Source organism: Arachis hypogaea, chromosome 7, assembly GCF_003086295.3.
Source record: "Arachis hypogaea cultivar Tifrunner chromosome 7, arahy.Tifrunner.gnm2.J5K5, whole genome shotgun sequence".
NCBI classification, from domain to species: Eukaryota; Viridiplantae; Streptophyta; class Magnoliopsida; order Fabales; family Fabaceae; genus Arachis; species Arachis hypogaea.
Window position 1 is genome coordinate 30,057,327 of NC_092042.1, and position 24,937 is coordinate 30,082,263.

A 24,937-nucleotide genomic window follows, 5' to 3' on the forward strand; every position below is an offset into this window, starting at 1 on the left:
AATGCCAAAAAGCGTATAAATTATTTGCTCATCAGACTTCCATCGGAAGATCCTCATCAATTCTTAGCTAAATTCTTGCAAATTGTGATATTGTCAAGACCAATGGGGTTGATCCTAAGGTCTACAGACTTATGCTTTTCCCTTTGCTGTAAGAGACAGAGAAAGCCTGAACTCTTTGGACAAGTTGGTCAATGCTTTCTTGACCAAATTCTTTCTACCTCAAAAGATGAACAAACTTATAGTGGAAGTCCAAACTTTCAAACAAAAAGAAGGTGAATCCCTCTATGAAGCTTGGAAAAGATACAAGCAATTAACCAAAAGGTGTCCTTCTGACATGCTTCCAGAATGGAGCATCATATTCTATAATTGTCTGCATAATGGGTGTTTAATGCCCAGTCTGGCATCATTCTGGGTGTTAAACACCAGAACTAGTAGCCAGACTCGCTTTTAACGCCAGAAATGGGCAACAGCCTAGCGTTCAACGCTAGAAATGCCACACAGAGGGAGTTTAAATGCCAGAAAGGTGCAGGGATGAAAAATTCTTGATACCTCAGGATCTGTGGACCCCACAGGATCCCTACCTACCCCAACTCATTCTCACTCCTCTTCACACCTTTCCATAACACCCTTCCTCAAACACCATTCACCGATCAGATCCTACCCTATTCCCGATAACCTCTTCACCACTCACTCCCATTCAATATTTTCCATCATACAAACACGTACCCCACCCACTTAAATTCAAACCATTTCCCTCCAAACCCAACCCCTATCACACGGATTCCCTCTCCCCTTACCCTATATATACCTGATGAGCGGATAATTTATATGCTTTTTGGCATTATTTTTAGTATGTTTTAGTTAGTTTTTATTATATTTTTATTAGTTTTTAGTTAAAATTCACTTTTCTGGACTTTAATATGAGTTTGTGTGTTTTTCTGTGATTTTAGGTATTTTCTGGCTGAAATTGAGGACCTGAGCAAAAATTTGATTCAGAGGCTGAAAAGGACTGCAGATGCTGTTGGATTCTGACCTCCCTGCACTCGAAGTGGATTTTCTAGAGCTACAGAAACCCAATTGGCACGCTCTTAATTGCGTTGGAAAGTAGACATCCTGGGCTTTCCAGAAATATATAATAGTCTATACTTTGTTCGAGATTTGATGGCCCAAATAGGCGTTCCAAGTCAGCTCAAGAATTCTGGCGTAAAACACCGGAACTGGCACAAGAATGGGAGTTAAACGCCCAAACTAACACAAAAGCTGGCGTTTAACTCCAAGAAGAGTCTCTACACAAAAATGCTTCAATGCTCAGCCCAAGCACACACCAAATGGGCCCGGAAGTGGATTTTTATGTCATTTACTCATATTTGTAAACCCTAAGCTACTAGTTCTCTACAAATAGAAACTTTTGCTATTGTATTAGACATCTTTCAATCTTAGGATCATCTTTTGATCATGTTTTTATGATTGAACCCTCTTTGGGAGGCTGGCCATTCGGCCATGCCTAGACCTTGTTCTTATGTATTTTCAACGGTGGAGTTTCTACACACCATAGATTAAGGTGTAGAGCTCTGCTGTACCTCGAGTATTAATGCAATTACTATTGTTCTTCTATTCAATTCGGCTTATTCTTGTTCTAAGATATCACTTGTTCTTTAACTTGATGAATGTGATGATCCGTGACACTCATCATCATTCTCACCGATGAACGTGTGCCTGACAACCACCTCCGTTCTACCCTAGATTGAGTGGATATCTCTTGGATTCCTTAATCAGAATCTTCATGGTATAAGCTAGAATTGATGGCAGCATTCAAGAGAATCCGGAAGGTCTAAACCTTGTCTGTGGTATTCTGAGTAGGATTCGAGGATTGAATGACTGCGACGAGCTTCAAACTCGCGATTGTGGGGCGTTAGTGACAGACATAAAAGGATCACTGGATTCTATTCCGACATGATCGAGAACCGACAGCTGAATAGCCGTGCTGTGACAGAGCGCGTTGAATATTTTCACTGAGAGGACGGGATTGTAGCCATTGACAACAGTGATGCCCAACATACAGCTTGCCATGGAAAGGAGTAAGAAGGATTGGATGAAGACAGTAGAAAAGCAGAGAGACAAAAGGGACAGAGCATCTCCATACGCTTATCTGAAATTCTCACCATTGAATTACATAAGTATCTCTATCTTTATTTTATGCTTTATTCATAAATCATTCATAACCATTTGAATCTGCCTGACTGAGATTTACAAGATGACCATAGCTTGCTTTATACCAACAATCTCCGTGGGACCGACCCTTACTCGCGTAAGGTTTATTACTTGGACGACCCAGTGTACTTGCTGGTTAGTTGTGCGAAGTTGTGATAAAGAGTTGAGATTGCAATTGAGCGTACCATGTTGATGGCACCATTGATGATCACAATTTTGTGCACCAATACCCCTCCTTACTCCTTCATTTTCACACATCACAAACACTCCAAACCCCCCTTGGCCGAACCACTCCTCCACCTCCATCTCCTCGATTTCTTCTTCATCTACTCCTTTCTTTCTTCTTTTGCTCGAGGACGAGCAAACCTTTTAAGTTTGGTGTGGAAAAAGCGTTGCTTTTTGTTTTTTCCATAACCATTAATGGCACCTAAGGCTGGAGAAACCTCTAGAAAGAGGAAAGGGAAGGCAATTGCTTCCACCTCCAAGTCATGGGAGATGGAGAGATTCATCTCAAAGGTCCATCAAGACCACTTCTATGAAGTTGTGGCCAAGAAGAAGGTGATCCCCGAGGTCCCCTTCAATCTCAAAAAGAGCAAATATCCGGAGATCCGATAATAGATTCGGAGAAGAGGTTAGGAAGCTCTCACCAACCCCATCTAACAAGTCAGAATCTTAATGGTTCAAGAGTTCTATTCTAATGCAAGGATCACTAAAAACCATGATCAAAGTATGAACCCGAACCCAAAGAATTGGCTCACAATGGTTCGAGGGAAATACTTAGATTTTATTTCGGAAAATGTGAGGTTGGCATTCAACTTGCCAATGATGCAAGGAGATCTTCATCCTTTCACAAGAAGGGTCAACTTTGATCAAACGTTGGACCAAGTCCTCATGGACATCTATGTGGAAAGAGCCCAATAGAAGATAGACTACAAAGGCAAGCCGGTTCAACTGAGGAGGCTTGACCTCAAACCCATGGATAGAGGATGGTTAGAGTTCATCCAACGCTCTATCATTCCTACTAGCAACCGATCTGAAGTAATTGTGGATCGGGCTATCATGATCCATAGCATCATGATTGGAGAGGAAGTGGAAGTTCATCAAATCATACCTCTAGAACTATACAAGGTGGTTGACAAACCCTCTACTTTGGCAAGGTTAGCCTTTCCTCATCTCATCTATCACCTATGCAATTTAGTCGGAATTGTCATAGAGGAAGACATCCTCATTGAAGAGGACAAGCCCATCACTAAAAAGAGGATGGAGCTAACAAGAGAGCCCACTCATGGACCTCAACAAGAGCATGAGAAAGTCCTCATCAAGAAATCCATGAGATGCCTCAAGGGATGCATTTTCCTCCACACAACTATTGGGAGCAACTCAACACCTCTTTAGGAGATTTGAGTTCCAATATGGAGCAACTAAGGATGGAGCACCAAGAGCACTCCATTATCCTCCATGAAATTATAGAGGACCAAAGAGCCATGAGGGAAGAGCAACAAAGGCAAGGAAGAGACATTGAGGAGCTTAAGCACTCCGTAGGATCTTCAAGAGCAAGAACTAGCTGCAATCACTAAGATGGACCCATTCTTTAATTTCCTTGTTATTTGTGTTTTTGTTTTTTTTTTTTTTGTTTCTTATGCTTTATGTTTTGTCTATGTTTGTGTCTTTATTACATGATCATTACTGTCTAGTATCTATGCCTTGAAGCTATGAATGTCCCATGAATCCTTCACCTTTCTTAAATGAAAAATGTTCTTAATTGCAAAAGAACAAGAAGTACATGAATTTCGAATTCTATCTTGAAATTAGTTTAATTATTTTGATGTGGTGGCAATACTTTTTATTTTCTGAATGAATGCTTGAACAGTGCATATTTTTTATAGTGAAGTTTATGAATGTTAAAATTATTGGCTCTTGAAAGAATGATGAAAAAAGAGAAATATTATTGATAATATGAAAAATCATAAAATTGATTCTTGAAGCAAGAAAAAGCAGTGAAAAATACAAAGCTTGTGAAAAAAATTAGGCGAAAAAAAAAGAAAGAAAAAGAAAAAGCAAGCAGAAAAAGCCAATAGCCCTTTAAACCAAAAGGCATGGGTAAAAAGGATCCAAGGCTTTGAGCATTAATGGATAGGAGGGACCAAAGGAATAAAATCCTGGCCTAAGCGGCTAAATCAAGCTGTCCCTAACCATGTGCTTGTGTCATGAAGGTCCAAGTGAAAAGCTTGAGACTAAGTGGTTAAAGTCGTGATCCAAAGCAAAAAGAGTGTCCTTAAGAACTCTGGGCACCTCTAACTGGGGACTCTAGCAAAGCTGAGTCACAATCTGAAAAGGTTCACCCAGTTATGTGTCTGTGGCATTTATGTATCCGGTGGTAATACTGGAAAACAAGATGCTTAGGGTCACGGCCAAGACTCATAAGTAGCTGTGTTCAAGAATCAACATACTAAACTAGGAGAATCAATAACACTATCTGAATTCTGAGTTCCTATGGATGCCAATCACTCTGAACTTCAAAGGATAAAGTGAGATGCCAAAACTATTCAAAAGCAAAAAGCTACTAGCCCCGCTCATCTAATTGGAACTAGGCTTCATTGATGTTTTGGAATTTATTGTATATTCTCTTCTTTTTATCCTCTTCTGTTTTTAGTTTCTTGGGGACAAGCAACAATTTAAGTTTGGTGTTGTGATGAGCGGATAATTTATACGCTTTTTGGCATTGTTTTTAGGTAGTTTCTAGTATGTTAAAGTCACTTTTTAGTATATTTTTATTAGTTTTTATGCAAAATTCACATTTTTGGACTTTACTATGAGTTTGTGTATTTTTCTTTGATTTCAGGTATTTTTTGGCTGAAATTGAGGGACCTAAGCAAAAATCTTATTCAAAGGCTGAGAAAGGACTGCAGATGCTGTTGGATTCTGACCTCCTTACACTCGAAGTATATTTTCTAGAGCTACAAAAACCCAATTGGCGCACTCTCAATTGCTTTGGAAAGTAGACATCTTGGGCTTTCTATCAATGTATAATAGTCCATACTTTATCCGAGATTTGATGGCCCAAACTGGCGTCCAAACGCCCACCAGAGACCCCTTTTCTGGCGTAAAACGCCAGAACTGGCACCAAAGCTGGAGTTAAACGCCCAAACTGGCACCCAAGCTGGCGTTTAACTCTAAGGATGGCCTATGCACGTGAAGGCTTCAAAGCTCAACCCATGTACACACCAAGTGGGCTCCAAAAGTGGATTTCTGCACTATCTACTCATTTTTTGTAAACTTAGTTTACTAGTTTAGTATAAATAGCACTTTTTACTATTATATGGGGGTCTTCATCCCCTATTTTTGAATTCTTATGCTATTGGGAGGCTGGCCATTCGGCCATGCCTAGAACTTTTGTTCTTATGTATTTTCAACGGTGGAGTTTCTACACCTCATAGATTAAGGTGAGGAGCTCTACTGTTCCTCATGAATTAATGCAAGTACTATTGTTTTTCTTTCAATTCACGCCTACTTCTTCTCCAAGATATACTCTCATACTTAATTCAGTTAAGTCAGACTGAAGGGGTGATCTGTGACAATCACCCACTATCTTCAATACTCGCTTAGCCAAGATCCGCGTGCCTGACAACCACAAGCGATCTACCTGATGTTCAACGTAGTCATTGGATTCCAGCTAGAGTATATTCTCTTGGGTGTCTGATCCATGCATTTGACTAGCATTTCCTGACAACAGAGCATTCAAATCAGTGAGATTAGAACCTTCGTGGTATAGGCTAGAAACAATTGGCAGCATTCCTGAAATCCGGAAAGTCTAAACCATGTCTGTGGTATTCTGAGTAGGATCTGGGAGAGGATGACTGTGACGAGCTTCAAACTCGTGACTGTTGGGCATAGTGACAGTGCACAAATGGATCAATGGATCTTATTCTGACACAAGTGAGAACCGACAGATGATTAGCCCTGCAGTAAGAACCGTAGCCGGACCATTTTCACTTAGAGGACGGATGGTAGCCATTGACAACGGTAATCCACCAACTTACACCTTGCCATGGAAGGGAGTGCGCATGATTGGATGGAAGCAACAGGGAAGCAGAGGTTCAGAAGCAACAAAGCATCTCTAAACGTTCATCTGAAATTCCCATCAATGAATTACATAAGTATCTCTATTTTATTTTATGTTTTATTTATCTGTTAATTATCAAAACCTCATAACCATTTGAATCCGCCTGACTGGGATTTACAAGATGACCATAGCTTGCTTCAAGCCGTCAATCTCTGTGGGATCGACCCTTACTCACGTAAGGAATTACTTGGACAACCCAGTGCACTTGCTGGTTAGTTGTGCAGAGTTGTGAAAAGTGTGATCACAAATTCGTGCATCAATAAGCCTTCGACAAGCTGGGTCTTCAAAACGAAAATCTACAAACCCACTGCAACGGGGTGACTGGACTCGGATTCTATAATGTTACCACTAACCATCGGAACCAGAAGCCAAAGGAAACCATCCTTTCCGAGTTCGTGGTCTTCAAGGACTCCACTGCCTACAACATCTTCTTCGGAAAAAAGACAATCAATGACCTATCCGCTGTCATCTTCACTAAGTTCCTAATCATGAAGTTCCAGGCCGATAATGGCACCATCGAAATGATACTCGGGGACAAGAAAATCGCGGTAGAGTGCAACAACACCAACTTGGCCCTCCGCAAGAGATCCCGAGTCGTGGCAGGCATCTTCCTTGCTGACCTCGATGCATGACAAGACCCCAGTCTGTGCAGAATCGTGGGAGAAAATGACGAAAAAGCAGAGTGAGACCTCGCAGATGAGGTCAGAAGCATAGCACGCCTACGGGAGCTAGCTGTAAAATAGAGAATAAGCTTAAGGTGCAATTGTAGCATGGTACAATGAGACTTCAAACCAGGAGACCTCATCTTACGACAAAACAACATCTGTCCTTCCACTCTCGGAGAAGGGAAGCTCACGCCCAACTGGGAGGGTCCCTACCGAATCAAGACGGTAATTAGAAAATGAGCCTACATGCTCAAAAGACTAGACGGGACCGAGCTCATGAGATCCTGGAATACCACCAACTTACGACGCTACTTGATAAACCCATATTTCGTGAGTTCTTTTGTGCTTAATTTGAGTGATTTATATAATCCTTCACCTACTTATTCACATTAATTGCATGGTTTTACTTTCCCTTCCTTATTATGTCGTATTGTGAAAAACTTGTTTCCTAAGCTTTAAAAATTAATTATTTTAATTACCTTTATTTCCATTCGATGCCGTGATTAGTATGTTGAGTAGTTTCAGATTTTCTAAGGCGGAATGACTTAGAGGATGGAAAAGGAAACATACAAAAATGGAAGGAGAAAGCAAAACGGAGCTTTAAGGAAACTGGTGTTCACGCGATCGCATGGACGATGCGATCGCGTGCCAGAAGCAAAGATTCAGCGATGCGGCTGTGATGAGCGGATAATTTGTACGCTTTTTGGCATTGTTTTTAGTATGTTTTCAGTATGATCTAGTTAGTTTTTAGTATATTTTTATTAGTTTTTAGTTAAAATTCACTTTTTTGGACTTTACTATGAGTTTGTGTGTTTTTCTGTGATTTCAGGTATTTTCTGGCTGAAATTGAGGGACCTGAGCAAAAATCTGATTCAGAGACTAAAAAGGACTGCAGATGCTGTTGGATTCTGACCTCCCTGCACTCGAAGTGAATTTTCTGGAGCTACAGAAGCCTAATTGGCGGGCTCTCAACGGCGTTGGAAAGTAGACATCCTGGGCTTTCCAGCAATATATGATAGTTTATACTTTGCCCAAGATTTGATGGCCCAAACCGGCGTTCAAAGTCACCCTCAGAATTCCCAGCGTTAAACGCCGAAACTGGCACAAGAATGGGAGTTAAACGCCCAAACTGGCACCAAAGCTGGCGTTTAACTCCAAGAAGAGTCTCTACACGAAAATGCTTCAATGCTCAGCCCAAGCACACACCAAGTGGGCCCGGAAGTGGATTTTTATGTCATTTACTCATCTCTGTAAACCCTAGGCTACTAGTTCTCTATAAGTAGGACCTTTTACTATTGTATTTTCATCTTTCAATCTTCTCATCTTTGGGATCTTTTAATCTTAGGATCTTTTGATCATGTTTTTATGATTGAACCCTCATTGGGAGGCTGGCCATTCGGCCATGCCTAGACCTTGTTCTTATGTATTTTCAACGGTGGAGTTTCTACACACCATAGATTAAGGTGTGGAGCTCTGCTGTACCCCGAGTATTAATGCAATTACTATTGTTCTTCTATTCAATTCCGCTTGTTCTTGTTCTAAGATATCACTTGTTCTTCAACTTGATGAATGTGATGATCCGTGACACTCATCATCATTCTCACCTATGAACGTGTGACTGACAACCACCTCCGTTCTACCTTAGATTGGGTGAATATCTCTTGGATTCCTGATACACGATGCATGGTTGATCGCCTGACAACCGAGCCAGCCATTCCGTGAGATCAGAGTCTTCGTGGTATAGGCTAGAACTGATGGCGGCATTCAAGAGAATCCGGAAGGTCTAACCTTGTCTGTGGTATTCTGAGTAGGATTCAATGATTGAATGACTGTGACGTGCTTCAAACTCCTGAAGACGGGCGTTAGTGACAGACGCAAAAGAATCACTGGATTCTATTCCGGCCTGATTGAGAATCGACAGATGGATAGCCGTGCCGTGACAGGGTGCGTTGAACATTTCCACTGAGAGGATGGGAGGTAGCCACTGACAACGGTGAAACCCTTGCATAAGCTTGCCATGGAAATGAGTAAGAAGGATTGGATGAAGACAGTAGGAAAGCAGAGAGATGGAAGGATCAAGCATCTTCATACGCTTATCTGAAATTCCCACCAATGAATTACATAAGTATCTCTATCTCTATCTTTATGTTTTATTCGTATATCACCCATATCCATTTGAGTTTGCCGGACTAAGATTTACAAGGTGACCATAGCTTGCTTCATACCAACAATCTCTGTGGGATCGACCCTTACTCGCGTAAGGTTTATTACTTGGACAACCCAGTACACTTGCTGGTTAGTTGTGCGAAGTTGTGTTTATGCCATGGTATTGAACACCAAGTTTTTGGATTCATTACCGGGGATTATTTGAGTTGTGAAAAGTATTGATCACAATTTCGCGCACTAAGTTTTTGGCGCCGTTGCCGGGGATTGTTGAGTTTGGACAATTGACGGTTCATCTTGTTGCTTAGATTAGGTATTTTTTTTTCAGAATTCTTGAAGATGAATTCTAGTGTTTCATGATGATCTGTTGAAGTCTGGCTGGCTGTGAAGCCATGTCTAATTTTATTGGACCGAGGTTTCAACTTATCATCACAAGAGCTTGTTGATTTCTATCAATCTTGCTGTTGGAGCAGTGATCTGCTAAGGCTTGGCTGGCCATTGGCCATGTCTAGTGTTTTGGACCGAAGCTTTCTTTGAAAGCTTGGCTGGCTGTGAAGCCATGTCTAATTCCTGGACCGGAGTCTTAGACTAAACATTGCATGATTCCTGGAATTCTCATTAAGAATTTTGATACCTTTATTTTCTTTTCCACTTAATTTTCGAAAAAAAATTTTATAAAATCATAAAAACCAAAAATATTGTATGTTTCTTGTTTGAGTCTAGAGTCTCATTTTAAGTTTGGTGTCTGTTCATACCCTGACCGGGGTCCTCCAACTCGGCAAATTCGTAAGAGGTCCGACCTTGCCCTAAAGCTCACACCTAAAGGTCGGACCTCGGACAAAGAGCAAGGAAGGCCCATCAAAAGGAACGCAGCCCAAACCTAAAGGCCGAAAAGGCCTAGAAAAGGCGGTTCCACAAAGATAAGATAAAACTCCCAAAGATAAGATAAGATAAGAATATCTTATCCAGGGAAGATCACGACCAACTACTATAAATACACTGGAGCACCCAGGTATGGCATTCATTCCACATCTATACATATCTGCTTGGACCCATGCTAACTTAAGCATCGGAGTGTCATTGCAGGTACAACCACCAACCATTCCGCATATCAAGCTCGGGTCACTGAACCCCCACCTCGGGCCTCTCCAGACGACCGAGCTGCACGTTTCAGGTAAACCCTCGGAACATTGGCGCCGTTGCCGGGGACCTGGAAGTCATCCCTCTACCATGGCGGACAACCCTCTCAACGATGACCACGCTGCATCTGAACAAGAGGACGAAATTGACACCGGAGAACGACCGGACAGCCCTCTATCACCACGCACTCCAGGAGGAAACAAATAGAATCGCCCAAAAACATCACTCCCAAACAAAGATCCACAAAATTCCGAAAAAGAGAAGAGCTCGGAAATTCTAGAAGCAGTCCGAGCACAACAAGACCGACTAAAACAACTCGAAGAGGACATAAAAAAGCAGAAAGAAACTGAACAAGATCTGAAAAGGGAAGCTCGAAAGCGCAGAGAATTAGAAGAAAAACTGCGGAAAATAGAGGCCAACCTGAAAGACCGGACAGAACGCGGCACCACCACCGAGAGCAACCACGATCCCTTCACGCAAGAGATCATGAAGGAAAAGGTACCGCGAAACTTCAAACCACCCGATATGGACCTCTACGACGGCACCACCGATCCAAGTCATCACCTCAGCAACTTCAGAAGCAGAATGTACCTAGTCGACGCCTCCGACGCGATTCGGTGCAAAGCCTTCCCCACCACCCTCACCAAGTCAGCCATGAAGTGGTTCGACAACCTGCCACCAAGATCAATCACCAGCTTCGAAGACCTAACCAAAAAATTCCTAACAAGATTCTCTATTCAAAAGGACAAGACAAAACATGCCCCCAGTCTACTCGGAATCAAACAAGGTAACCAAGAAACTCTCCGAGAATACATGGAGCGATTCAACAAAGCCTGCCTGGACATACAACACTTGCCCACTGAAGCAGCCATCATGGGACTAGCAAACGGCCTAAAAGAGGGACCGTTTAGCCAATCCCTATCCAAACGATACCCGACCTCCCTATACGAGGTGCAGGAACGGGCAGAAAAATATATCAACATGGAGGAAACCTCCCAGCTAAGAGACTCTTCTAGGAAGGAATCAACCTATCCACTCCGAGATCGGGATTGGGAACAGAAGAAGAAAGAAGAACCCAACTCGGACAAGCCACGGAAGTACCACAACTACACCCCCCTCCGAGTCTCCCTGGTAGACGTCTACAGAGAAGTATGCCACACCGAAAAGATCCCACCGCCCCGACCGCTAAAACACAAGAAAGCGGGGAGAGATCGGTCCGAGTACTGTGAATATCACAAGCTCTACGGTCATTCTACTAACGACTGCTACGACCTAAAAAATGTTATAGAAAAGCAAGCCAGAGAAGGAAAACTCGACAGATACATAGCAGAGAAAGGAGAAGAGACCAGGAAGAGAAGGCGGGGAGACAACGAAGATCGGGCTGAACAAACCCCGCGAACCCCTGAAAGACATGTTCACATGATAAATGGAGGTTTTGCAGGCGGAGGAACATCCAAATCCTCGCGAAAAAGACACCTCAAAGAAGTCTATCACGTCCGAGAAGACAGTCCCCTGCCCGAGTTACCCACTATCTCATTTACCCGAGAAGATGCTCAAGGGATAATTCCCGGACACGACGATCCAATGGTAATCACCATTGTCCTAGCAAACGCCAACTTACATCGAACCCTGATTGACCAAGGAAGCTCAGCAGATATCCTGTTCAAAACGGCCTTCGACAAGCTCGGACTTGAAGAAAAATAACTAAAAGCCTATCCCACCGACCTATTTGGACTAGGGGATACTCCGATCCATCCCTTAGGATACATCTCGCTACACACTACCTTTGGAAGAGGCGAGCAATCTAAAACATTAAGCATCGACTACATTATAGTCGACGTCACTTCAGCATACAATGCCCTCATTGGGCGACCAACCCTAAACAGACTGGCAGCTATAGTCTCGACCCCACACCTCTGTATGAAGTTCCCTACCGCAAAAGGAATCGCTACCCTAAAAGGCGACCAAAAACTAGCGCGGCGATGCTACAACGAAAGCCTGAGCCTAAAAGGGAAAGAGGTCAACACAATAGAACTCAGACGAGTTCAATCCCGAGAAGATCTTCGGCCACAACCAGAGGGAGAAACCGAAAAAGTCCAGATTGGGAACACACCTGAAAAAATAACAAACATAGGAGCAAACCTCGAAACGGGCCTAAAAGAGGAACTCATAACCCTCTTAAGGGAGAATTCCGACCTCTTCGCCTGGAAAGCCTCCGACATGCCAGGCATAAACCCCGACCTGATGTGCCATAAGCTATCAGTTTACCCGGGGTCCCGACCTGTCCAACAAAGACGCCGGAAGCTCGGACCCGAGCGTATGCAAGCAATAGAAGAACAAGTACAAGCACTGCTAGATGCAGGATTCATTAGGGAAGTAAAATACCCCCTATGGCTCGCAAACGTGGTCCTGGTAAAAAAGCCCAACGGAAAATGGAGAATGTGCGTCGATTACACGGATCTCAACAAAGCCTGCCCCAAAGACCCATATCCACTACCAAACATCGACGCCTTAGTAGACGCAGCCTCAGGCTATAGATATCTCTCCTTCATGGACGCATACTCGGGATACAATCAAATCCCGATGTACGGACCCGACCAAGAAAAGACCTCGTTCATAACCCCAAGGGCAAACTACTGCTACGTAGTAATGCCCTTCGGGCTGAAGAACGCAGGGGCAACCTACCAGAGGCTAATGAACAAAGTGTTCTCAGAGCACATCGAACTACAGCTGGAGGTGTACGTCGACGACATGCTGGTAAAGACACAAGAAGACAGAAACTTGCTGACCGACCTCACCAGTATCTTCGGCACCCTCAGAAAACACAACATGAGACTTAACCCGACAAAGTGCACCTTCGCCGCAGAAGCCGGAAAGTTCTTAGGCTTCATGCTGACTCAAAGGGGCATCGAAGCAAACCCGGACAAATGCCAAGCGATACTCAATATGAAGAGCCCGACGTGTGTCAAAGAAGTACAACAACTGAATGGAAGGCTAGCCGCCCTATCAAGATTCTTGGCAGGATCAGCAATAAAGTCACTACCTCTCTACTCACTCCTAAAGAAAGGGAAACCCTTCTCATGGACCCCGGAGTGCGAAAAAGCCTTTCAAGAATTCAAGGAATTCCTCGGGCAGCCACCAATCCTAACCCGACCTTTAAAAGGAGAAGAACTCGTACTATACCTCTCGGTTGGAAATCGAGCAGTCGCTTCAGCGTTGATACGAGAAAACGACCGAGGACAACACCCCATATACTTTGTAAGCAAGGCACTACAAGGGGCTGAATTAAACTATCAGATGATAGAAAAATTCGCCTACGCCCTAGTGTTCACAGCTCGGAGACTCCGTCCCTACTTTCAAGCCCACACCATCAAAGTCCGGACAAACCAACCCATGAGACACATCCTCCAAAAAACAGACCTGGCAGGACGAATACTGCAATGGGCGGTGGAACTGTCCGAGTTCGACCTCCACTATGAAAACTGGACTGCCATAAAATCTCAGTATCTAGCCGACTTCATCGCATAATACACTGAGACCCCTGGAACCCCACTCTCATGGAACCTGTATGTCGACGGGTCCTCAAACAAAACTGGAAGCGGAGCCGGGGTTATACTCGAAAGCGACCAAGGAACGCGGATAGAACTATCCCTAAAATTTGAGTTCCAGGCTTCGAACAACCAAGCCGAATACGAGGCCCTACTAGCAGGTCTAAAGCTAGCCGAAGAGGTCGGAGCCCAGAAAATCACGATCTTCAGCGACTCCCAGGTCGTCACATCACAAGTAAATGGAAGCTACCAGGCCAAAGACCCAACTATGAAAAGATACCTGGACCAAACACAGGCACAATTACGCCACTTTTCAGAAATACAGATTCAGCACATACCTCGGGAACAAAACGCCCGGGCAGACGCCCTCTCAAAGCTTGCCAGCACCAAGCCCGGAGGCAACAACAGAAGTCTCCTCCAGGAAACCTTACAATCCCCCTCCGTGCTAAGAGAGGAAGAAACGCTAAACATATCTAACCAACAGCAAGGATGGATGACCCCCATACTCAACTACCTGAAATCGGGAACTCTCCCCGCCGAAAGGAAGGAAGCTAGAAGACTTACGAAAGACGCCCAGAATTATACACTGATTCACGACATACTATACAGAAGAGGATTCTCAAACCCCCTCCTTAGGTGTATCCCGACCTCAGAAACAAAGGGCGTCCTCGAAGAAGTCCACGGAGGCATGTGTGGGAACCACCTCGGAGCTCGAGCATTATCCAAGAAAGTAGTCCGAGCCGGGTTCTACTGGCCGACTCTGCAAAGAGACGCAACGGAATTTGTGAAAATATGCCCCCCTGCAAAAAACACGCCAATTTTCACAAAGCACCACCCGAAGACCTTATCAGCGTCACCGCACCATGGCCCTTTGCAAAATGGGGACTTGACCTACTCGGCCCGTTCCCCCAAGGACCGGGGTAAGTCAAATACCTCATAGTAGGGGTCGACTACTTCACAAAGTGGATCGAAGCTGAACCCTTAGCCACCATCACGGCTCAGAAAAGCCGCAAATTCCTATACAAAAACATCGTCACAAGGTTCGGAGTCCCCTACTCCATCACCACAGACAATGGAACACAGTTCACAGACACAAGTTTTCGGAACTTGGTGGCCGAGCTAAAAATCAAACAGCAATTCACCTCAGTCGAGCACCCACAAGCCAATGGACAAGCAGAGGCCGCAAATAAAGTCATCTTGGCCGGGTTAAAACGAAGACTCCAAGAAGCCAAAGGGGCATGGGCCGAAGAGCTCCCCCAGGTACTATGGGCATATCGGACAACTCCACACTCTACAACGGGAGAATCGCCATTCCGACTAGCTTACGGGATGGAGGCAATGATTCCTATCGAAATAGATGAAGGGTCACCCAGAGTCATCTTCTACAACGAAGAAGGTAACCTGCAGGCACAAAAGGAAGAACTCGACCTCCTCCCCGAGGTCCGAGAAAGAGCCCGGATCCGAGAAGAAGCCTTAAAACGGCGAACGGCCCTCAGATAGAATCAGAAAGTAATAAAGCGAAGCTTCTCCATTCACGACCTGATTCTAATCCGAAATGACATCGGAACACAAAAGTCGGGAGAAGGAAAGCTAGCTGCAAATTGGAAAGGACCCTACAAGGTAACAGAAGTCTTAGGAACAGGCTATTACAAAGTATCCGACCTAGAAGGCAATGAGCTGCCCAGGGCCTGGCACGCCTGTAATCTAAGACGATACTACAGCTAGAAAAATATAACCCGAGGTGTACTCTTTTTCCCTACAAGGGTTTTTTAATGAGACACCCGGTCAAGAAAGGCACCCGACCTAGCCAAGGGTAAACACTCTGTAAATATTCTTTCTTTTTTAATACTAATCAAATTTTTCTCTTTTCTTTCTCCTTCTTCTTCCTCATGATGAAACAAATCCTGGAAAGTACCCCGCCAAGGCGCATTAATTTATGCTCGACAAAACGCAAAAAATCATTGCCAAGAGACCGCACAAGGTCGACAAAGATAAAGCGACGAGGTTCAAATTAATGTGAGAAGTTATAAAGCAACTCTGAAAAGGCTCAAAAAGCCAAATAAAAAGAGATTGCAAAAATAACTTAAAAGGCCGACCAACGACAAGGTCGGACCCAACAAAGGGAAGTACTCGATCGCCCCCCCCCCCCCCCGAGGTCCGAGAAAAAGCCCGGATCCGAGAAAGAAGCCTTAAAACGGCGAAAACAAAGATTTCGAAAACGCTTACTAAAAAGTTTCTATACAAAAACAACTAAAAAGTACAAGCGAAAAAACGAAATCAAAGGAAAGGGTAAAACGAAGTTTCAAAAAAAAAAAAGCGCTAGCTAAAAGGTTGTTATCCAAAAACAACTAAAAAGCATAAAAGCGGAACTAAAAGTCAAAACGCGAACAAACACCGCATAATAAGCTAAAAAAGTTACTACAAGTAGCTAATAGCAAAAGGTGTCCAAAGCATTAACAGAAACCATCCAAAAAAAGAACCCACAGGCCGGGCAACCAAAGATAAAAGGATTACAGGGAATCAAGATCCTTTCCGGAATCCACATCGACAGAAGGCTGCGGAGGAAACATAGAAATCGGGACAGCATTGACGGCACCGTCATCTCGGTTTAAAACCTCCACACCAGATCCATCCCCGGCCAAAGGTAAAGTCGGGTTCGCAACCGGAACTTTGGGGTCAGACACCGGAACCTCATCCTCGTTGGGAGCAGGAACAATCTTTCCCTCCACAACAACGTTATCCGTACTGAATAAGCTCAGATCCAGGTCAGGAGCAAGAACCCGGACCTGAGCCTTCAAATTTTCAAACATAGCATCCATACCCTTAGCCACATGACCTTCTAGCTCGTAAAAATCATCCTGAGCGGATTGTAACCTCTCCTTTGTCTCCACAAGCTCAGCATATGTCCGAGTATAACTCTCCCTCGCCGCCTTCGCCATCTCCTCGGATGCATTCGCTGCCGCCACAGCCGCAGTAGCTTTAGCTTTCTCTTTCTCCAAAGATGCCTCCAGCTCAGTAATCCTAGCAGCCTTCAGTTCACTAATCCTCTCGAACTCAGACTGAGCCTTCTCAAGTTGGGAACTGGTCGCACCAAGGGGGGATTTCTTGAACTCCCGGGCAATAGCAGCATGAAGACTAGCCATCCGGACACAGCTCCGCGCCATATACTGAAAATGGTGCTCCATAGACACATCATCAGTAGAAATAAAAGTCTGAGGGAGAATATGCTGTTCAACCCAACCAAGAGCATCAAAATCCTTGTCATTAAAACCCGCAAGCTCTTTAGAGGTCTTCTGCTTCTTGGGAGGAGGACCCGAGGACGAAGGCGGGGAAGAGTTACCGGGTCCAGAAGTCGGAGGATCTTGATTTATAGGTCGGAACTGGGGAGTCGGAATAGTCTTCGACCGAGTAGTGACACCCACAGTAGTCTTCTTCGGAGAAGATCGGGCAGAAGCCTCCCCAGCCTCGATATTTCGAGCAGCCACAGACTTCTTCGTTCGACGAAGGTACTTCATGGAATCTGCCTGAGAAGACATCTCTGCAGAAATAAAAGAAAAGGATTACCACAACAGAAATTCCACCAAAACAAGCAAAGCCAAAATACTAAAAAAGATGAATCTCGGAGAGGTCGGGAACTACCTAACTCGGAACGGAGAAGGCTTGGATCTCCCAACATTTTCTTCGTGTCCAAGTGAGGTGCCCGACCCCATAAACTGCTCACCACACCCACAAAAGCCTGCTCCACCTCATCTAGACTCTCAAAGGTATACTTAGTAGACACTACATTCTCCTGCCAACAAAGAGGAAAAGAAGGCTCCCCACCCTCATCTAGAAAGAAAGGTCGGACGTCTCCAGTAGCCCGGACCTTGAAATAAAAGTTCTTGAAATCATGAAAGGACTCATCATACAGGGTACAAAACTTCCTTCCCTGGTTAGCCCTAAAAGAGACCCAAGATACCTTCCCTCCACCCGACCCCGGCTTCGTCAACACAAACAAATAGGAAAAAAGAGCAATAGAGGGAGCAACGCCCAAAAACTGACACAAAAGTTGAAACAGCTTTAAAAATGCCCAAGAATTTGGATGGAGCTGCGTAGGAGCAAGATTACAAGACCATAACACCTCGGACTCCAGATCGGTAAAGGGAAGTCGGACACTCAGCTTAGAGAAAAAACAATCATAAGCATAAAAGAAGAGCTTCTCGGAACTATCTAGGGGTGGGAAGCACACTCTCTCCTCAGAATCCGGGGCCACTAGTTCATAATCCCTCTCAGACTCTCTATTTTCACATATGCTACAATGCCTACGGAACCTAACTAAATACTCAGAATCTACCACAGAAGGGACTCTTAGAGGAAGAGGGTCTACCCAATCAAGACCACATGGAATTTTAGTCGACATCGCTTGAAGAACCTTTCGAGACATAAAATTCTTACCTACAAAGAAGAATACAACAGCAAGCAAAAATCACATAAAGAAGACAGCGAAAACCCATTCAGCAAAGCAAAACACAAAAACCCCATGAAGAAAATGGGGCAAACCCGAAACACCAGAAGACAAAAAAGAGCCCCCCCCCATATACAAACAACAGCAATGGCAGCGCCTCTTTTTGGGGCAACCCAGGAATAAAGAAAAAGAAACAAACAAGAGCCACGCAAAGAACAGAAGCATATGATCACAAGAAAAGAGAAACATGGGAACAAACCTGGAAGAAGAAACGAAGACGAAGAGCTCCGAAGCAAGGAGAACGAAACGACGGCACAGAGGAAACCCCGGAAAGACACACAGAAAGATTCGGGAAAGCAGAACAAAGAGAAAGAAGAAGCGGTGCTCATAAAAGCATAAGAAAAATAAAACGCAGAAAAGAGGAAGGGAGCAAATAAATAAAGCCTTCACAGAGCCCGAACGGAAATCGAGGAAAAATGGTAAAATGCAATAAATGCAGGAACGGCCATTTTTGAATTTTGAAAAACTACTATGCCCGAGCACGACCTCCCAAAAAGGACGAACTCGGGCAGGGGCACTGTTCATACCCTGACCGGGGTCCTCCAACTCGGCAAATTCGTAAGAGGTCCGACCTTGCCCTAAAGCTCACACCTAAAGGTCGGACCTCGGACAAAGAGCAAGGAAGGCCCATCAAAAGGAACGCAGCCCAAACCTAAAGGCCGAAAAGGCCTAGAAAAGGCGGTTCCACAAAGATAAGATAAAACTCCCAAAGATAAGATAAGATAAGAATATCTTATCCAGGGAAGATCACGACCAACTACTATAAATACACTGGAGCACCCAGGTATGGCATTCATTCCACATCTATACATATCTGCTTGGACCCATGCTAACTTAAGCATCGGAGTGTCATTGCAGGTACAACCACCAACCATTCCGCATATCAAGCTCGGGTCACTGAACCCCCACCTCGGGCCTCTCCAGACGACCGAGCTGCACGTTTCAGGTAAACCCTCGGAACAGTGTCAATTGCATGTTTCTGTTCTTTTTGCATCCATGCACGTGTCTTCATTAATCTTCAAGTTGTTCTTGATGATTTCATTGCTCTGATCTTTGAATTCTATTGACTTGAGTGTTTATGTGTCTCATATGCATTTTTGCTTTGTTAGTAGTATACAAACTGTTAAGTTTGGTGTCTGCATGCATTGTTTATTTGATTTTTGTTGTATTTTGATTATTCTTCATTATTAAAAATCCAAAAAAATATTTTTAATTTGTGTCTTCTCAAGTCAATAATATAGAGAATTGAAGATTCAGAACATTCAGCAGAGGAATTGCACAGAAAAAAACTGGGCGTTCAAAATGCCCAGTGAAGAAGACAGACTGGCGTTTAAACGCTAGCCAGGGTGCCTGGCTGGGCGTTTAACGCCCAAAAGGGTAGAGTTTTGGGCGTTAAACACCAGAATGCGCACCACTCTGGGCGTTTAACGCCAGGATGGCACAAGAGGGAAGATTTTGTTTTTAATGCAATTTTTTTTAAGTTTTCAAAATTTTTCAAAATCAAATCTTTTTCAAATCATATCTTTTCAATCAAATCTTTTTCAAAATCAACTTCTTTCTATTTTCAAAGATACTTGCTATCAATTAATGATTTGATTCAACATTTCAAGTATGTTGCCTTTTCTGTTGAGAAAGGTCTAATGTTTGAATCATATCTTTTCTTGTTAGCCAAGTTATTAATTTTTAAAATCAAATCTTTTCAAAATGTTTTTCAAATCATATCTTCTCAATCACATCTTTTTAAAACCAATCATATCTTTTTGATTTCTAATTTCAAAATCTTTTTCAAAAATCACTTGATTTCTTTTCCACTCTTATTTTCGAAAATCAATTAAAGTTTTTCAAAATGTTTTTTTTAAATCTTTTTAAATTATTTTCGAAAATTTCTTCCCTTCTTCTCACATCCTTCTATTTATGGACTCACACTATTCCCTAATGCACAATTCGAACTCCATCTTTCTTGATAAGTTCAAATTTTCTACCTCTGCCTTCTATTTTTCTTTTCCTCTGACACCTCAAGGAATCTCTATACTGTGACATAGAGGATTCCATATTTCCTTGTTTTCTTCTCTTTCATATGAGCAGGAGCAAAGACAAAAGCATTCTTGTTGAGGCTGATCTTGAACCTGAAAGGACCTTGAAGCAAAAACTAAGAGAAGCTAAGGCACAATTCTCCGTAGAGGACCTAACAGAAATCTTCAAAGGAGAAGAACCCATGGCAGCCGAAAACAACAACAATGCCAACAATGTAAGGAAGGTGCTGGGTGACTTTACTGCACCTACTCCCGACTTCTATGGGAGAAGCATCTCTATACCTGCCATTGGAGCAAACAACTTTGAGCTTAAGCCTCAATTAGTTTCTCTAATGCAACAGAATTGCAAGTTCCATGGACTTCCATTGGAAGATCCTCATCAGTTTTTAGCTGAGTTCTTGCAAATCTGTGACACTGTCAAGACTAATGGGGTTGACCATGAGGTCTACAGACTTATGCTATTCCCTTTTGCTGTAAGAGACAAAGCTAGAATATGGTTGGATTCTCAACCTAAAGAAAGCCTGAACTCTTGGGAAAAGCTAGTTAATGCCTTCTTGGCAAAGTTCTTTCCACCTCAAAAATTGAGTAAGCTTAGAGTGGAAGTCCAAACCTTCAGATAGAAGGAAGGAGAATCCCTCTATGAAGCTTGGGAAAGATAAAAACAATTGATCAGAAAGTGTCCCTCGGATATGCTTTCTGAATGGAGCATCATAGGTATTTTCTATGATGGTCTGTCTGAACTATCCAAGATGTCTTTGGATAGCTCTGCTGGAGGATCTCTTCATCTGAAGAAGATGCCTACAGAAGCTCAAGAACTAATTGAAATGGTTGCAAATAACCAATTCATGTACACTTCTGAAAGGAATCCTGTGAACAATGGGGCTAATCAGAAGAAAGGAGTTCTTGAGATTGATACTCTGAATGCCATACTGGCTCAGAACAAAATATTGACTCAGCAAGTCAATTTGATTTCTCAAAGCTGATGCAAAATGCACCGAGCAGTACTAAGGAAGCTTCACCTGAAGAAGAAGCTTATGATCCTGAGAACCCTTCAATGGAAGAGGTGAATTACATGGGAGAACCCTATGGAAACACCTATAATCCTTCATGGAGAAATCATCCAAATCTCTCATGGAAGGATCAACAGAGACCTCAACAAGGTTTCAACAACAATAATGGTGGAAGAAACAGGTTTAGCAATAGCAAGCCTTTTCCATCATCTTCTCAGCAACAGACAGAGAGTTCTAAGCAGAATACCTCTAACTTAGCAACCATGGTCTCTGATCTAATCAAAATCACTCAAAGTTTCATGACTGAAACAAGGTCCTCCATTAGAAACTTGGAGGCACAAGTGGGTCAGCTGAGTAAGAAAATTACTGAACTCCCTCCTAGCACTCTTCCAAGCAATACCGAAAAAAATCTAAAAGGAGAGTGCAAGGCCATCAACATGGCCGAATTTGGAGAAGAGGAAGAGGCAGTGAACGCCACTGAGGAAGGCCTCAATGGACGTCCACTGGCCTCCAATGAATTCCCTAACGAGGAACCATGGGAATCTGAGGCTCACACTGAGGCCATAGAGATTCCATTGAATTTACTTCTGCCATTCATGAGCTCTGATGAGTATTCTTCCTCTGAAGAGGATGAATATGTCACTGAAGAGCAAGTTGCTAAATACCTTGGAGCAATCATGAAGCTAAATGACAAGTTATTTGGCAATGAGACTTGGGAGGATGAAACCCCCTTGCTCACCAAAGAACTGGATGACTTGTCTAGGCAGAAATTACCTTAAAAGAGATAAGATCCTGGGAAGTTCTCAATACCTTGTGCCATAGGCACCATGACCTTCAAGAAGGCCTTGTGTGACCTAGGGTCAAGTGTAAACCTCATGCCTCTCTCTGTAATGGAGAAGCTAGGGATCTTTGAGGTGCAAGCTGTAAAAATCTCACTAGAGATGGCAGACAACTCAAGAAAACAAGCTTATGGACTTGTAGAGGATGTTCTGGTAAAAGTTGAAGACCATTACGTCCCTGCTGATTTCATAGTCCTAGAGACTGGGAAGTGCATGGATGAATCCATCATCCTTGGCAGACCCTTCCTAGCCACAGCAAAGGCTGTAATTGATGTTGATAGGGGAGAATTGATCATTCAAGTGAATGAAGAATCCTTTGTGTTCAAGGCTCAAGGATATCCCTCTGTCACCATGGAGAGGAAGCATAAAGAGCTTCTCTCAAAACAGAGCCAAACAGAGCCCCCGCAGTCAAACTCTAAGTTTGGTGTTGGGAGGCCACAACCAAACTCTAAGTTTGGTGTTGAACCCCCACATTCAAACTCTAAGTTTGGTGTTGGGAGGTTCCAACATTGCTCTGAGCATCTCTGAGGCTCCATGAGAGCCCACTGTCAAGCTACTGACATTAAAGAAGCGCTTGTTGGGAGGCAACCCAATGTTATATTTTATCTATTTTCCTTTGTTATTTTATGTTTTCTGTAGGTTGATGATCATGAGAAGTCACAAAATCAATTGAAAAAGCAAAAACTGAATGAAAAATAGAAAGAAAAACAGCACACCCTGGAGGAAGATCTTGCTGGCGTTTAAACGCCAGTAAGGCTAGCAGATGGGCGTTTAACGCCCAGTCTGGCACCATTCTGGACGTTTAACGCCAGAAAGGGGCACCAGACTGGCGTTAAACGCCAGAAAAGGGCAAGAACTTGGCGTTAAACGCCTGAAATGGGCACCAGCTCGGCGTTTAACGCCAGAATTGGCACAGGGAGCAATTTCGCTCGCCACTTGGTGCAGGGATGACTTTTCCTTGACACCTCAGGATCTATGGACCCCACAGGATCCCCACCTACCCCACCACTCTCTCTCTTCTTCACCCATTCATCAATCACCTCAACACCTCTTCCCCAAAAATCCTTCACCTATCAAATCCCATCTTTCTCTTCACCACTCACATCCATCCTTCATAAAACCCCACCTACCCCACCATTCAAATTCAAAACACTTTCCCTCCCAAACCCACCCCTCCATAACCGAACCCTACCCCTCTCTCGATCCCTATATAAACCCCTCTTCACTCCTTCATTTTCACACAACCTAAACACTACTTTTCCCCCTTTGGCCGAACCACAAAGCCATCTCCATCTCCTTCATTTCTTCTTTTTCTACTCTCTTCTTTCTTCTTTTGCTCGAGGATGAGCAAACCTTTTAAGTTTGGTGTGGTAAAAGCATTGCTTTTTGTTTTTCCATAACCATTTATGGCATCCAAGGCCGGAGAAACCTCTAGAAAGAGGAAAGGGAAGGCAAAAGCTTCCACCTCCGAGTCATGGGAGATGGAGAGATTCATCTCAAGGGTGCATCAAGACCACTTCTATGAAGTTGTGGCCTTGAAGAAGGTGATCCCCGAGGTCCCTTTTAAACTCAAAAAGAGTGAATATCCAGAGATCCGACATGATATCAGAAGAAGAGGTTGGGAAGTTCTTACCAACCCCATTCAACAAGTCGGAATCTTAATGGTTCAAGAGTTCTATGCCAATGTATGGATCACCAAGAACCATGATCAAAGTGTGAACCCGGACCCAAAGAATTGGCTTACTATGGGTCGGGGAAATACTTGGATTTTAGTCCAGAAAATGTAAGGTTGGCATTCAACTTGCCCATGATGCAAGGAGATGAACACCCTTACACTAAAAGGGTCAACTTTGATCAAAGGTTGGACCAAGTCCTCACAGTCATTTGTGAAGAGGGCGCCCAATGGAAGAGAGATTCAAGAGGGAAGCCGGTTCAACTGAGAAGGCATGACCTCAAGCCTGTGGCTAGGGGATGGATGGAGTTTATCCAACGCTCAATCATTCCCACTAGCAACCGGTCCGAAGTTACTATAGACCGGGCTATCATGATTCATAGCATCATGATTGGAGAAGAAATAGAAGTTCATGAGGTTATATCCCAAGAACTTTATAAGGTGGCGGACAAGTCCCCTACCTTGCAAGGTTAGCCTTCCCTCATCTCATTTGTCACCTCTGTTATTCAGTTGGAGTTGACATAGAGGGAGACATCCCCATTGATGAGGACAAGCCCATCACTAAGAAGAGGATGGAGCAAACAAGAGACCCCTCTCATCATCAAATCCCTGAGATGCCTCAAGGGATGCACTTTCCTCCACAAAACTATTGGGAGCAACTAAACACCTCTCTAGGAGAATTTTGTTCCAACATGGGACAACTAAGGGTGGAACACCAAGAACATTCCATCCTCCTCCATGAAATTAGAGAAGATCAAAGGATCATGAGAGATGAGCAACAAAGGCAAGGAAGAGACATTGAGGAGCTCAAGCACTCCATAGGATCTTCAAGAGGAAGAACAGGCCGCCATCATAAGGTGGACCCGTTCTTTAATTTCCTTGTTCTTTATTTTCCTGTTTTTCGAATTTTAGTGCTTATGTTTATCTATGGTTGTGTCTTATGATCATTAGTGTCTTAGTGTCTATGCTTTAAAGTTATGAATGTCCTATGAATCCATCACCTCTCTTAAATGAAAAATTCTTATTGAA